This window comes from Salarias fasciatus, chromosome 9, assembly GCF_902148845.1.
Source record: "Salarias fasciatus chromosome 9, fSalaFa1.1, whole genome shotgun sequence".
Lineage (NCBI taxonomy): Eukaryota > Metazoa > Chordata > Actinopteri > Blenniiformes > Blenniidae > Salarias > Salarias fasciatus.
The window spans coordinates 24,532,051-24,544,251 of record NC_043753.1 but is presented as its reverse complement, the minus strand read 5'-3'; the positions used below and the strand labels follow the sequence as shown (position 1 = coordinate 24,544,251).

Sequence of the window (12,201 nt, the reverse complement as noted above, 5' to 3'; positions counted from 1 at the left end):
CACTCCGGCCCGGGAGTAAACACTGACTAACAGTCCATTTATCTCAGCAGCCAGGGAGACGCTGACCCCGCCGCTCCGCCGCTCATCAAACACACTCCGGAACCCGGAGGCAGGGCTCACACCTGATGGCCGCTATTTAGACCCTCTCACGGCGCCGAGCGGCGAAACGCAGCGGCGGAGTCAGGAAAGACGGAGACACAAAACCGCTAACTGGAGGAAATCATGTTCAGCAACCAACATGCAGCAGCTCCCATGTTCCCCAGGACTCTGGGCTGCAAACAGAGATGAAGAGGAAAAGGGAAACTTTGGTTGTGAAAAAAACAAAAAAAAAAAACAAAAAAAACAAAATGGAGTTAAGCAAAGGAAATAAAAATTAAATGTGCACTTTCAAAATAAAAGCTTGATAGTAATTATACCCTTAAATGTAACAGGATCAAACAAACCACGGAGCTGTTAAATGGAGCTTTTATTGTTTTAATAGAGAGCGAAGGAGAGTTTTCATTTTTCCAGCTTGTGAAATAAAAATAATCCACAAAACACTTTCACAGGATTGAAGCTGCAGGAAGCGGAGCTCCTGAGCTGTTTGCACTCTGCAGGCCCACAGCCACCTAATTAACATCCCCGCCCCGTGAATGTGCCAAAGCCAGTGTGTTTTACCCTCAGTCCGGTCGCAGGAAAACACAACAACAAATGGAACTAAAGCATTTTGGCCGGAGGCAGCAGCCGAGCTGGGGGGGGCAAAGAGTGACCGGTGCTGGTCTCAGGTGAGCGGGAGCCATCGTGACTCAGTGACAGCTCGACTTTATACAGCCAATAACGTTACGGAGCCAGGTGCTGAATTACGGCCCGGCAGGCTCCACTGCTGCCATCTCCCCTGAAGTCTCCCCCAGGAGCAGCAGAGTCACGGCGAGGGGCGGCCGCCCCCGCCGCTGACTGATGGAGCGAGCTGTGAGATTCAAGTCCCGCCTACAGTCCAGACAGACTGACGGACACTTCTGAATAAATCCCTGACATTTTAAATCTGAGGAAGACGTATTCATTAGTTCCTAATCCTGGACAGACGGCCTCCATGACCCCTCCGTGACCTCCTGACACACATCCTGGCTTTTCTCCCCCTCCATGTCTTTTTGATAAAGCGATGGAAAAAAATGATGCCGTCGACGGTTCAGAGCCTCTCTGCCAGCTCCTCCTCCATGTTTAATCTCACGTCTGCGCCGGATCTGAGCGCTAGCCGAGGAGCAGCTTTACAACGATGAGAAAGAACACACAAAAAATACACAGCTGCTGACAGGACCCGGGAAAACAGAGGTTCCACTAAACCTCCCGCTTCCCCATCCCTGCATGCATTGCAGCCACCTCCTAGTCCATCACTCCTCTGCCGCCGGCGCCGTCCTGCCTGAGCGTGGAGGCGACGGCGACGCAGAACGCCGTCCTGATGACCAGGCGAAGAGACACCGGCGGGAATCAAACCCGCACAAAGCAGAAATGGCACCTGTCAGACGCGGCCGTAAATCGGTTTGTGAAGAGCGAGGAGCTCCCTGACACACACACACACACACACACACACACTCGCAGAACAAACAGTGAGAGGCGCGCTGTAAACAGTCTCATTAAAGAGGACATGCTACTGTCTGCTGGCATCGGTCACCTGCAGGCCGCCACAGCAAATGAGACGGGACGTGGAGGGTGGAGGAGGGTGCTGGGGGGGCGGGGCAGTGGGTGGGGGGGGCTGTCCCGTCAAAATGAACCCCAGATAAGAACTCTACAGTGTGTGAAAACATCACTTTCTCTTTTCATGTCACCCTCCTTTTTTCCCCTCAACTTCCTCTTTTTCCATTTTTTTTTTTAAACTAAGCTGATTAAAAGGCATCTCCCCCCCGCCCACCCCCCCACCCCCCACCCCCTCCTACACCTCCTCCACCTAACCCCAGCCCCTCGGCAGCGGCGGGACGGCGAGGAGCCCTGACTGCATGAATATTAAGTGTGGGGATTTGTGTCGCTGGTTTGAAATTGGAAATCACAAGTTTGACTAATCAGCTTTGGAGGTTCCACATTCAGGGCTCGTGTGTGTGTGTGCGTGTGCATCTCCTCCCTCGTCTCCAGTGGCAACAGCGAGTCCCTGCGCTCACAGCCCCACCTCCACCACCTCCACCCGGCTGATCCCGCTGCGAGTCGGAGTGCTTATTCACTGCCTCACTGGGGCCAAATATCCCTCTGCACACACACACACACACACACACACACACACACACACACACACACACACACACACACACACACACACACACACACACACACACACACACACACACACACACACACACACACCATTTAAAAAGAAGCCCAGAAATAGCCCGAGAGGCTATTAGGCGGAGCGGGGAAGCTGCAGGGTTTCCAGGCCGCGGCCATTCAGCGCTGCACTCCGGCGCCTCCTCGCTCCGCCGTCCTCCCTTTGTCCTGATGAATCAGTGCTTCGCCGAACGCCCTCATTACGGCCTGATGGCCGGGGCTCGTTCAGTTTCCCCGGTGCTGGCGGCGAACGGCGAGGGAGAGGAGGATGATGGAGAGGCAGGAGGGGGGATGCAGGGTGGGCGAGCGAGAGGGCGCGACAGGGACGGAGAGAGAGGAGTGTTGATGAAGCAGAACCCATCCCGAGGTTCCGGGCCTCCTCCTCCTCCTCTGCATCCTGATCGCACTCGGAGCGGCTCGTTCCCGATCACTTGCACAAACCGCCGATGCTCCAGGCTTACAGCCAATCACATCGCTTCATGCTGCTCGGCGCTCACGGAGGATGTGAGGAGCTTCATAAGAGATGGAAAACATAGATGGCATTCAGGGATATTATTGACAATAGCTCTGAAGGACAGAATCTGAAAATCGGTGTTGAATTCAACCACAGACGTTAAAAAAGAAGAAAGCATCTCCCGTGAGCTGTGCCGAAACCTCGGAGAATCATCCGGACTCCGTAGCCTCGCAGCAGCTCCTCACCCCTTCATCTCATCGGCCCGGCGTTCAGCGCATGGTGAGAATGTGGTGAGAATGTGGTGCTGAAACGCGGCGTGCGCGCCTGGCTGCGGAACAGATGTCTGCTGATTATGCGGAGATACACGAGGACAATAGGCGAGACGGCGGTTCACACATGATCCGACAGCAGATAGGTTTTCTCAGAGCGGATCCCCCGACACACCAACGCCACAGCAAAGCCTGTCATGTGGTTCCGTAAACCTCCGCGGCGGAGGGATGAGAATTACGTTTTAGCTCGCTCAGCATGCAAAGAGAAAGCATGGAAATGTGAATTACGGCTGCCGCGCTCTTCTCCAACTGTGACTGCTTTTGGAACTCGTGTGTGTGTGTGTGTGTGTGTGTGTGTGTGTGTGTGTGTGTGTGTGTCGTCGTCGTGTTCTGTGGGAATGAGCGAGAACACAACAGCAACACGACAAATCCCACACGGTTCCATAATCACATGGATTTAACATAAAGGATGAGATTCTTTCAAACGTTTCCCATCATGACGCTCGACAGCTTCTGTGTGTTTCAGTCAAACCTGACAGGTATGAATCTCATGTCTGTCTGACTATTTAACACAATCCGGCCGCTACTGTTCCACAAACCTCCTGACAGCCGCAGAAACAAAGAGCACCTGAAGAAAACCACGTTTCTCACTTGTAAAGTTGTTTTTTAATAATCAAACAAGCATGAGAGGAATGGCTGTCTGGAAGGATCTTTATCAAAAACATCTGGTACACTTAATAAAATCTTCAGACATCAGGAATGTGGAGCACTCACAATTTGTCTGGTGAAATAAAAAAACAAAAAAAACAAAAACAAACACGTGTTGTACAACTGCCAGTTCATGAAGGCCTTGTCCCGGCCGGCGCCGCCCTCTGCAGACCAGGAGAGCACTGCAGGTACCAAACTCCAGCCTTCCCAACCCACGGTCCAACAGGAGTACAGCTCCGGCTCATAAACACAACGCCGTGGCCAGCCTAGCGAGCGAAGCCACAGATAAATCACCTCGCCCCACTAAAGGTCATTAAAGAAAAGCTGTGGATTTTAATTGACGTCCCCGGCTCCCACTAAAACGTGACTGAGAGTGACCGTGGGTCGGCCCGGCAGCCGGCCGTTAATGACGGCCATATAACTACCGGACGGGGATTATTCTTCATGTTTAATCACGGCAGAGGAGACGAGTGTCTCCTGGACGACGCCTCTCAGCGGGACGCTTTATTCCACCAATATCACATCCTCACACTGAAAAAAACCAAAAGCAAAGCTTCACTAACAGCAAATACGCTTCCGTCGTGAAAGAATTTCAGAAACACTGCAGATCTATCGAGTCATAATTCAGTTAAGTGAACTTAATGCATTCTCTGAATTTGGTGTTTGTTACCCAAGAAACCGACTTCCAAGAGGAGCTAAAGAAGAAGCAGAAGATGACTGAAAGTCCTGAAAGACGTTTGGTCCGGTCATTAAACCAATCCAATAAGTCTGACTGAGTTAAAATGCTTCTGGTTATTAACTTTACCAGTAATGTCTTCTGGCGTAAACAGGCGGCAGATGCAACGCTAACGCAGACATGCTAACGCGTTCCGGAGACACGGCGGCCTGGGAGACAGTCGGATCCGGCGGATCCAGGGAGACGTCATTACAGACGCCCAGCAAGGCCTTGTGCTGCCACGACTCGGCCTCACAGGACCGAAGTCTGGAGTTTGTGTTTGTGTTGACATGTTTATACTCTCATGGACAGTAATGAGACGCCATTGTGGCCCGAATGGCGAGTTCTCCCGGGCTGAATTCTAGCCCAAGCGGCAGCGCCGCGCAGGCCTTCAGCAGCTCCTCACCAGCCGGTGTGAAACACTGAGGCAGGCTGAAGACAGGCGGGCGAGTCGCTGGCTGGGCCGCTGGATTTGGGACGTGTTCACCCATTCAGCGCCTGTAATTACAAAGGCTTTCGCAGAGATCCGATTTGCCGCCGGAAGCCCGCTGGAGGCGGCGGGGGATTGGAGCCACAATGGCGTCGCCTGACAAAGGAACATGGATACTGTTCTTGAAATAGAGGGAGCTAATGCCGCGGCGTGTGGAGAGCGCGGGCTCGCCGGCTCAGATGTGGGCAAGGTAAATTTAATTAAGTGCCCTACACACTGGCTGGCTTTCGATTAGAAGGAACTGGATTGGTGATTCAGCTGCACCCCAGTGACCACTTAGAAAGCCCTGCTCAGGACGCCGCCAGGTTCTTTATGTGGAGGCTAACTCGGTTAAGGCGGGAGGCTCCCGCTATTTATAACCCAATGAAACGATCCGAAATGGAGCCGGTCGGCTCAGCCCGGTCAGGCAGCCTCTCCGCCGTCAGCAGAGCGACGTGAAAACGGCCTTTCACCTGAAACACCATCCTGAACAGCGAGGCCAGGATCCACATCCTGTTCTGAGTCAAGGTGGAGGGTGGTGGTGGATTTCTGTCGGGCCCAGAGGCGGATGGTCGGTTTGAAGAGTCCATCAGTCCGCTGGAGGCTCTGGAGCCGGCCCAGGGTTTTCACATGGCTCTACGCTTCAGAGGAATCCAAACAACACACCGCAGGTTTATGCAGTTCCACCAAACAGGCGGCACTAACGACATTTCACCAACCCTGACCCAAACCCCACTGAACAACCCGCAGACACTGGACGAAAACTACAAAACACACACACGATAAAATGATCTAGCAACTGAACTGAAACAAAAAGATAAAGAATGTTAATCAGACAGAGTAAAAGAAGAAAAACTAAAGATGACAAGATGAGATAAAAGAACTGAGAGAAAACACTAATCCATGAAAAAGATGGATTAAAAGTTAGCTGATCCGTCTTCCTGCTATTAAACGCTGTCATTAGTTTTCTGCTCCTCCGTCTCACAGAGGTTGTGTTCAGAGCGACAGAGGCTCCACCGGCGGCAGCGGTCGGGCCGCTCTCCAGAGTGTGTGTCGGTGTGTTTACATGTGTGAGAGGTGAGGGGGGGGTGGAGGGGGGGTCCGAGGTGTGACAGTCATACGGCCCAGTCCTCCGTCGGCGGCCTCTCCGTCACGTTCCTCAGCTGATGCGGTGGTGGAGAGGCGGCGTGACGAGAGCCGGATTACTTTCTCCATCAGGCCCAGAGCAGCGTTTCTCACGGCACACTGGCGGTTAGCCGTTAGCCGTTAGCCATTAGCCGTTAGCGTTACTCAAACTGGAAGGATTCCTCAGCCGGAGGGTCTCCCAGCACATGCTAACAGCGTGTTCTTCCTCCCAATTAGCCGCTGTGACATTTTCAAAACAAATTGTGGCGTTCGTCTGGAAATGACGGAAGAGAACTCGCCGTGCCAGTCTCTCCTCTGTGAGCGACGGAGTCGAGTCGGGCGCCGCCCGGCTTCGAGAGCGCGGGAGGACGGGAGCGGAGGGGGATTAGGCATCTATTTTCAGCTGGAATGGGACGCCCCGTGGCGCTGGCAGCCCCCCCTCGCTTCCCATTTCACTCGTCTGCGCTAAATGGCCGCTCCGCTTTCATCTCCCGCTGAAAACTCATTATTTACTGTACGCATGTCTGAAGGACGCTGATAAAACACTGGACTGCAGCCTCAATCAGAGCTGAGGTGGGTCTGCATCTACACACACACACACACACACACACACACACACACACACACACACACACACACACACACACACACACACACACACACACTTCCTGCTGCTCCGCCTCGTAGCCTTCCTCCAGTGGGACTCATGAAGAGCATCACTGGCGTCACCTGTCAGCTACATGTTGCTACCTGTGCAGGAACCCCGGCGACAAGGCGGACCCGGTGCATGGAGGCCTCGTGCACGCTCACCGCTGCACCACCAGTCAGTGCACGTGCACGTCTGAATGCAACGCGACTCTCCTCTCACTTTAAAGTTGTGTTTTTACCGACTGTAAACTTCTGATAATCACAAAAATATTGCTTTGACCGAAGTTTCTCTTCTCAAAAAATCTTTAAATGTATTAGTATACCAAAATGTGTAATTCGTCCACTGTGATACTGTAAAAACATACATATAGCTAGTTGTACAGGATTTTTTGAAAATAAACGATGAAATGGTTTGAATATGAACTCAATAACACTCAGTACAAAACATTTCAGCAAAAATGTTTTGTTACGTTAATGAAAAATTAAAAAATAGAAATGTTGTCCTGTAAACCGTGCACTTCAAGAAGTGGCTGTTGAAGCTTAGCAGCAGTCAGATCCTGCAGTCTTGTTCCATACTGACCCTGTCTGCAGTGTTTGTCTGCTCTCCCTCTGAAACACACGGCTCGCTCGGCTCTGATTGGCCGGATTCCAGGCGGCTTGCTCTTCACTGATGCTCAGCCTGTGTAAATGAGGATTCTGACACCGGCCTAATTACCGAGCAAGACGCCGCCGCTCAGAGCGGATGGCCCTACAGCTTAATCCGTGACAAGCCGACGTCAGCCGGAGCCTCCCCGGCTGAACCCGGCGCTCCCCGAGGAGTCGAACCTGCAACCCCTGATGGCGGCGCGTTGTGAATAAATCCGAACAGGATAGAAAGTCTGAGCTGACTTCGTATTTGGGAGGAACTCCGCCCCCGCCATGTTGGTCCTTCTTCATTACTCTCAATTAGAGCTCCGCCTCACACACACTCGCTAATTTCACTCCCACGCAGCGGACACCGAGGAAATAATGGAAAAACGCTGACAGATGTCAGACACAAACACAGCCGGCCTCCGAGGTTGTGGGAATAGAAAAGTGAAGCCGTCAGCAGCGGCTCGTCGGGCGGCGGGAGGTAAAGCAGCGCCGGACGGACGGAGACCCAGGAGTCGGTTACATGTAATTAGTTACTGCTAATGCATGAGTCTCATTACGGCAAACTTGTTCTTTGATGCCAGACATATCAATTTTATCCCCTCGAGAGCGCCAAGAAAAACATTATTAGGGACTTAGGAGCTGTTATTAAAGTCTTAGCGCAGATGCAGGGGTCGTAAAAGATTCATTTGCTCACCAATGAATTATTGAGAGGCGGGATTTAATCAGAGCTACAGATGTTGCCGTCAGAAAGTGTTGTTAATCTGCCTTTGATTGCATCCAAATGAAAACATAGACAATAAGAATCACACAGACTGATTGTTGATTGCGGAGTTAATTACAGGCGGCGAATAAGAGACGGCAAACAATGAGGAAGTGATTACTGGTGAGAGGTGGAGCGCCGCTCGCAGGAACACACACCCTCCATCTGCATTACTGTAATGGAGTCCTCCAGCGGTCCGTTCACTCCATGGGGATGAGCATCCTCTGGAACGCCGCTGCGACGGTCTCTCATCCCAAACCGTCCGGGGCACGGCGAGCCGGCAGCCCGCTCAACAAAGGCTCCCCTGCATTCAGACCACTGCGAGACGGTGGCGGCGATAAACATGACGCTATAGCGATCATCAATATGTGTGAGCGGAGATACAGTAGAGAACCTGAAAGATCACCTGATCCGCTCTTCAGAGCGACGGCTGTCAGCTGCTTTCTTCAATTCAATTCTCAAATCTGATGCTTTTTTTTTTGTTGCTGTTGTAAAGTTCTGTCCTCAGTTCCTCCGACCATCTGGAAGCTATTTCAGCTTTATCTTCTTTTATAATCTTCCAATTTGCTGTAATACAATTTCAGCTGGAATTTTTTTACATTTCCTTCAAGTCTTTCTTGTCAAATAACCAAAACCACAAAATCCACTTTGTCTTATTTTCACTTCTTCTCTCGTTTCTTGGAAACTCTCTTAAACTGAGAGGTTTAATTCAATATGATATCTTCAGTGCTTCGGAGATCAGAGGTCCGAGCCCTAAATTAAGTTTTTCTAGTTTGGCTGATTAGTTGTTGTTTTCTGTTTCGGGATTAGCTGTTGCATGTGCTGCGGCTGGATATGAAACACACACCACATGTTCAACACTCGCATTGTTTTTTCTTGTTTTGCGCCTCTTGCTGTTTTGCATATCTCGCGCACGCCAGCCCAGCTGCATGTCGGTGATATTTGTCTTGCTGCCTTTGAGATATAATAACACTCGGCACTGCTTATTTTTGCTCTGAGGCTTTCTATTTGTGATTTGCAGAACGGAGCCGGAGACACATTCCCGTTCCAGACTCCTGTCACTTGCCTATCATAACAAATATAAACAGTAATTTGCATTCTCAAATTAAACCTAATGGAACTTTCATTGTGCGGCACAAAGCGCCGACACAACAGCATCTGCAGTCATTTCCGACTAATCCACGTATCAAGAACTGAGAACTTTTGATTTACCTTTCAGCTGTGAGACTCGGTCTTCACTTTCTAATCCCGCCGCCGCTACTGAACCCTCTAATCTATTCAGAGATGACATGGATTCCCTCAGTCAGACGCAGGAAAAGGGAAATAGATGGAGTGTGTAGGTGGCTGTCAGTCAGCCTTCAGCGTGAAAGAGAAGAACGGGCGGCGTTTGACCCTGACCTGGATACGGTTACGGGTTGGCGAGGTGGGCCCTGGAGAAACCCTCTGATCAGAGAGGCAGATTAAAACCGGACATCTGAGTCACTTTCAGACAGAGCTGAAGCTCTGGGAACAGCTGACCTGCGCCGCGCTCCGTCCCAGACGGCTGGCGGAGTGTCTCCGATTCAATCACACGGTGCAGCAGAACGTCTTCCACAATCGGATCAACACCTGGCTCAAAGCGGCAAGGCTATTTCTGCACCTCACCGAGTTTCAGACACAAGAGGTTCATTGAGAATCCGGAGAAGTGTCAAAGTGAGACCACAGCCAGACTCTGCAGTGCAAATCAATTCAGCAGAGCCGGTCCCACGTGGAGTCCTGGTTCAGAGTCCAGCTGCAGGTAGAAACCCGGGACAACGTGTCTCTGAGAGACAGAGAGGGTGGACCAAGCAGCGACGTCCAGTTCTCACAAGGTTCCAGGAGCAAAGGTTGAGGCTACGGCCAGTTTTACTGACTTAAGAAAGAAATGAAAGAAAAGGAATTTACGCAAAGTAGAGCGAAGGCCTCTGCTCAGCCAGCCTGACCACAGCACCGAATCAGCTGGCCGAGTCGTGGGACAGCCTGAGTGTAGTTTCCAACAGAAATGCTCCAAAAAGACTGAAAACTTTCCAAATATATATATATATAAGAAATAAGTGAAAGCAGAACTTTATTTTGGGAGGCTGCCAGCGGCGGTTACAGCCTGTAAATAACATTATATGAGACTGTCTGCATGAAAGAAGCCGTCCCCTGATGGTCATGTGAGCTCTGGAGCCCGGCGGGACTGAGCCGCCCTTGTTTGGTGAAACCGCTTCAGAGACCAAGCAAATGGACTCGAATTGAGCTGAAATTAACCAACAGTCTCTTCTCTATGAGGGAGAGAAACACATGGACGTATGGCAGGACGTCTCCGCTGGACCTGGATCTGTACGTTTGAGCAGACAGGAGACAACAACGGTCCTGGTCCATCCAGACCCTGATCAGGGCTCCGTATGCGTGCAGTTTCCAGTTACTGTACAGAATTAGAGTAGTTTGATTGGTGCCTCATGTGTGCCTTCATTTTACGGCCAAATGAATCCGTCTCCCCGTGACTCTGCTGGACTGCTGTTCATTCGCTGCCGTCCGTCAGGCCAGCATGCAGCTGGATAAACAGCGGCGGTCCGAGCGCCCCTCCCTGACAGACCGTCAGTAATGGCGCTCTACTGGGAAGGTCAGTGTGACTGTAAAGCTGGAATGAGTCAGACCTGAGCCCATAAAAAAACCTTCAGAGATACGAGGACCCCCGGTTGCTGTGGGCGTCCAGAGATCCTGCCCGCCTCGCCGTATCGGGTTTTACTGTTCCTCTGTGGGATCGGGGCACAACAAGAGCTCATTTGACAGTTTATTACTTACCTCCGTGTTATTGGAACTGGCAGCTCCGCTGGTGTTTTGACAATGCTGTCAGACCCAGTAAAACTGAAGGGCACCAATGGAAATCCAAGGTTTTATTTATGTTCGGTTTTGTTAAAACCTCATATAAACAAAACGTAAATATCACTTTTCACCCTAAAACCTGTTGCCTGGACTCCGCCGGGCCCGTTACCCAGTTTACATGAAAGCGGGCCAGACGTAAACACCTCGGCGCAGCTTTCCTCCGGCAGATTGCTTCGTTTCACCTTATTAAAAGAGAAAAAGGTAGACCCGGCAAAAAATGGACTGACCTCATTTCTCGACAGGCAGCTGACAAGTCGCCCCCCCCCAGCCCGGGGACCCGGGCGCTCGGGTGGCTGGATGCTGCGTTTCAGAGCGACAACCTGACAGGTGCCTGCTGCTCGGCGAGGATCGGCGGGAAGCGAGCGTGAAACAAAGCAGCGCCTTCTGAAACGGCGGCTTGATTGACTGCTGCTCCCATTACCCAGAGGAGTTCTGCAGAGATCCTCGGAGCATGGGCAAGAAAGAGGAGGAGGAGGAGGAGGAGGAGGAGGAGGAGGAGGAGGGGAAGGATATGGAGCTCACAGAGATCAGCGCCGCTCAGCCCTTCAAACTCAGCAGCTCCAAAGAATCTGGCGAACAGGCGACACTGAGCCGATAGAAACCCCATCCTCACCTGAAGAAACACGGTTCAGTCGAAAATCTGCACTTTGCTTTGGATTATAAGACTTTTAACGGATTCTCAGCAAAGTCAAAATGTTGTTTTCTCCCGTTTCCATGGAGACGGAGTCAGAGTATTTTCTAAAAACCAGAACTGGTTCACTAGAGGCTCCGATCCGGCTCCTTAATTAACAAAGCAAATTGTGTGAGTTTCAAAGAAAACTGAGTTTTTATTGAACAAATGTAGTGAAAGTGGTGGATCCAACAGAGCTGAGCTGCACCACAGCGTTTTATTAAAACCGGCTTTATGGTGCGATTGCAGAAGTCTTTGAGAGTATTTTTTCGGTTTTTCCCCAAAACAAAGGAAGAACTTTAAGTTCTAAAGGTAGAGGTTTGGCGCTACTATTCGGCTGATACGATGACATTGTGCCGTTTGTGGCTCCTGAACTAAAACGAGCTTCACTGCTCTGACACAGAGAGACTACTGACGGCCTCCTGCTGTTCGGCGCCGGGTGTGGATTCGGTGCGGCTGCGTGGCGAGCGAGGCAGGCGATGAGGCCCGGTGTGAAACTCATTGTTTTTCCCGTGAACTGTGTGTCGCCCCTGACGAGTGGAAGCGAACAAACACAGTCCCACGGCTGCTGA

The 12,201-nt window shown here is 51.3% G+C and overlaps 1 protein-coding gene across 3 annotated transcripts in view; it reads right to left on the bottom strand.

Annotated features, from left to right (window-relative positions):
- The window catches only part of LOC115394289 (partitioning defective 3 homolog), a 274,828-nt gene that overhangs the window by 46,679 nt on the left and 215,948 nt on the right, over nucleotides 1-12,201 (bottom strand). The window lies entirely within an intron of this gene.